We start from the raw sequence: 4603 nt of genomic DNA, 5'->3' as shown, positions 1-4603 counted from the left end.
ACTCCTCACTTGTGTGACCGTTTTGGGCTGCGGCCAACTCTCAATAGCTTCAATCTTGGCTTTATCAACTTCAATTCCCTGTGGAGTAACAACATAGCCAAGAAAAGATACTCGGTCGGTGCAAAAGGTGCACTTTCCAAGGTTACCAAACAAACGTGCATCACGTAGAGCAATAAAAACAGCACGTAAATGTTCCAAATGTTCCTCCAAAGATTTGCTATAAATCAATATGTCATCAAAGTAAACTACCACAAATCGTCCAATGAAAGCACGTAAAACTTCGTTCATTAACCTCATGAAAGTACTAGGTGCATTAGTTAACCCAAAAGGCATGACTAACCACTCATATAATCCAAACTTAGTTTTAAATGCTGTTTTCCATTCATCTCCCAATTTCATACGAATTTGATGGTAACCACTACGCAAATCAACTTTGGAGAATATTGTAGAGCCACTCAATTCATCAAGCATATCATCTAGCCTAGGAATAGGATGACGATAACGAATAGTAATATTATTAATGCCTCTACAATCAACGCACATACGCGACGTACCATCCTTTTTCGGCACTAAAATGATAGGAACAGCACAAGGACTAAGGGATTCGCGTATATAACCTTTGTCGAGCAGTTCTTGTACTTGACGCATAATCTCCTTCGTCTCCTCTGGATTGGTACGGTATGGTGCCCGGTTGGGTAATGATGCACCGGGAATTAAGTCAATTTGATGCTCAATCCCGCGAATAGGTGGTAATCCCGGTGGCACGTCTTGTGGAAAGACGTCGGCGAACTCCTGCAAAATGTTAGTGACAGCAGGAGGCAAAGAGGAAGGCACGTCCTCGAATGAAAATAATGCCTCTTTGCACACAAAAGCATAGCAAACAGATTTGCTAAAATCTAGATCATCAATATCAGATTTGGTGGCAAGTAAACATGCACTTTTCAATTTAATTTCAGAAGCAACACTAGATTGTTTATTATTATTAGGCTGCATTTGTTGCTCAAATTCTTTTGCCACAATCTGATTTTCACTCTTAGTTTTCTCCTGTTTTGCTTTATTAGCTCTATTAATATCATCTTTCAAAATGGAATCAGGAGTCATAGGAAGCAAAGTAATATTTTTATCCTTATGAACAAGAGTATACTGATTGTTTCTACCATGGTGAATAGAATTTTTATCAAATTGCCATGGTCTACCAAGTAATAAGGAACATGCTTGCATAGGTACCACATCACAATCAACATAATCAGCATATGTAGAGATACTAAAATGCACACGAACAGTACGTGTTACCTTAACCTTGCCGCTGTTGTTGAACCATTGGATGTAGTAAGGATGTGGATGTGGTCTTGTGGTGAGAGATAGCTTCTCCACCATCTCGATGCTAGCCAAGTTGTTGCAACTCCCTCCATCTATGATCACGCGAACAGAACGTTCCTTCACAACTCCCTTTGTATGGAACAAATTATGCCTCTGATTATACTTAGCTTGTGTAACCTGCACACTCAAAACACATTGAGCAACTAAACATTCATACCTGTCAGCATCTTCAGCAGCCATGTATTGCATCTCATGATCAAAATCATCTCCACCGTATTCTTCACTTGTAATAAGAGCCAAAGTCTCCTCATCATAGTCACTAGCAGACTCATACCCACCATCCACAGTAACAATCATCACACACTAAGACGGGCATTCCGTCACATAATGACCTCCACCCTTGAAACGATGACAAATAATATCATGTGTTTGCCCTGTTGATGCCATGGATGAAGAAGAGCTCTGTGCAGGCCCAGAAGGTGTGCTCTTGGCAGATAGTGGTGGTTGTGCCTGCTTTCTTGTATCATGGTTGGCGGTGGCAGCTGACGGAGGCACTGGTGCAGCAGAACATGTGGAAGTAGAGGATGCACGTGGTGTCCATGATGAAGGTCGACCTGCAGAAAAGTTAGTTTGCGCTAATGCCTGTCGATCCTGTACTTCACGTTCAGCTTTGCAAGAAAGATGGAATAAATGAGTGATATTATTATATTCCTTATACTCTAGAATGGTCTGAATCTCTTTATTTAATCCACCCATAAAACGTGCAAGCATAGCTTCATTATCCTCAACAATACCACATCTAATCATGCCAGTTTGTAATTCCTGATAATATTCTTCTACAGAATTTTTTCCCTGTCTTAAGCGCTGCAATTTTTGAAGTAATTCACGTTGATAATATGGTGGAACCCAACGAGTACGCATAGCAGTTTTCAAAGCAGCCCAAGTAGCAGGAATGGGATATAATCTACAATGCTCAGACCACCAAACACATGCAAAACTAGTGAATGCACAAACAGCAGCAGGAACACGTCTCTCCTCGGATATTGTAAACATGTAAATCGTTGTTCAGTTTCTAACTCCCAAGTAAGATATATATCAGGAACATATCTACCCTCAAATGGTGGAATATTCAATTTTAGTTTAGGGAGATGGTCATGATCTCGTACCTGAGGGTGAGCCCTACCATTGCCATTATTTGCATGTGGACGACCTGATGGTTGCTGTGCTGGTGGTGGCACGTAGTTCTGATTTTGATCAACCTCATCCTCGTAATCGCCAGCAAAATCATCCTCCTCCGCATCAGCAGCAGGAGCCACAGAAGTAGCAACAGCAGCACCAACAGTTTGGCCAGGTGCAAGAGGGAGACGGCTCGCTCGGCGGAGGGCTGTTTCACGATGTGTAGGTAGTCGTCGTTGTTGTTGTTGTAGAGGTGCGTTAGGTGCAGCCGGTGGTGGTGGTGGAAGACGCGCGAGCAATTCATTAAACATGTCATCGAGCTTTGTTTCGAACGTCTTCTCCATGTCATCTATCTTCTCCATGGCCTCTTCAAATCTGTTTAGCACATCCTGCACCTGTCCATTCATCATTTGCTGAAATTTATCATGCAACTCCTGATTCGTCATGTTCTCCCAGTCAGTCTCGTCGGCTTGTGATCCTGCCATGGTTAGCAACAATAGAAAACACACAAGAATATGATCCTACAGAATACTAACAAGAGGTGGTGGTGGCGGGTGTCACAAATCCGTCAAGCAAATCTCAAATTCTTACCAGTTCTTACCCAGCAGCAGGCGGTGATCGGCAACCGTTGTAGTCAAAAACTCTCAAAAGCTTGAATAGAGCGATTGCCAAGGAGAGTCAAACGCACGACGTAGATGTATGTGGAGCTGGGAAGGCTTATAGTATGGTAGCAAAAAGGGTCAGCAATAATCAATTCAGAGATGCAAAGTTGAATAAACGCTCAACGACGGTAGTGTGCTGGTCCTAGGCTAGACCGTGCTAGAGACGCGAGCCTAGAACACTAACAAAATCACGGCGCTGCACGTAAATAAGGGAAAAGCACACTCTGTAACTCTCTCTTTTTTTTCGCTCTCTTTTTTTTTGCGCTCCTTTTTTTTGCGCTCTTTTTTTTTGCGAAAAATCACTATAATGGCGAGTGTCTCAAAACTCTTCCCTCGTCAAACTGATAGGATGGGCACGAAATTTTTTTTTTCACTTTTTTTTCGGAAATCAGGGGAGCGACGACGAAAAAGTGCGACAAAAAATCACTATGATGGCACGTGGCTCAAAAGACTCAGGAAAGTCTAAAAATAGGATAGGGAAAAAAAATTTGCCCGTGAAAATTTTGGCCTAAAAACTGCTCGGGGGTCTCCAGACTTTTTTTTTCTTTTTTTCTTTTTTTTCCGAGACCTACGCAGGCAAGGAAACACGAATCGGAATTTAGATTGATCTCAAGAACAAACCTAATATGAGAAGAACTCGGATTGGTGGTGGATATATGGTTGTGGTATATGGCAGCGGTGGTGGTATATGGTAGCGGTGGTGGTATATGGATAGAGATTGATGGTGGTATATGGATACGGATTGGTAGTGGTATATGGATATGGATTCAGAGCGGTGGCGGATAAGCAAAAGTGGTAGATGGGCGATGATGATGGTGCGGCGGCAGCGTGACAACTTATGACCAGAACTCGAGACTCTAAAAGACTAGACTCTAAGACCAGCAACTTGACACGACGATGCAACCGCAAATTCAATAAAGCAAAAACCCTAAAAAGATTATGCAAAGGCTCAGATTGGTTCGGATATGATGAACTAACCCTAATTGTTTTTGTGTGGCTATTTCGTGGACTGTAGGTATGAAGAATAGACTCGATCTAATCTACGAAAAACTGTAAAATCTCACCGAGCAACCTGGAAATCTGATACCACTTGATAGAGGCTAAGGTGTCCCGATGTTTCGATGAGATGGTGGCTATCGTTTTCTGTGGGAGTCGACCTTGACGATCCGACTACGAACGTGCGAGACGTCGCGCCTTAGCAATCGCTAAACCAACTTCCGAGGGTTATTGACCACGCCGGAGCACGATCAACCTGACCACGAGGGTCTGTTTCCTGCGAGCAAACGAAGAACAAGCAAAAAACTGAGATTGCAATCGGGATATTGCGAATATAAGATGAAAGCTTTATTGATCAAGGTGGGGTTCTGTGACGTCGTGGTCTGGTCGTTGGATACAAGCGAAGTACGCGAAGTTGCAACTATGGCGAACTTTTAATCTAAACAAAA

This window comes from Triticum urartu, chromosome 1 (genome assembly GCF_003073215.2).
Source record: "Triticum urartu cultivar G1812 chromosome 1, Tu2.1, whole genome shotgun sequence".
NCBI lineage: Eukaryota > Viridiplantae > Streptophyta > Magnoliopsida > Poales > Poaceae > Triticum > Triticum urartu.
Note: the sequence above shows the minus strand (reverse complement) of the source record.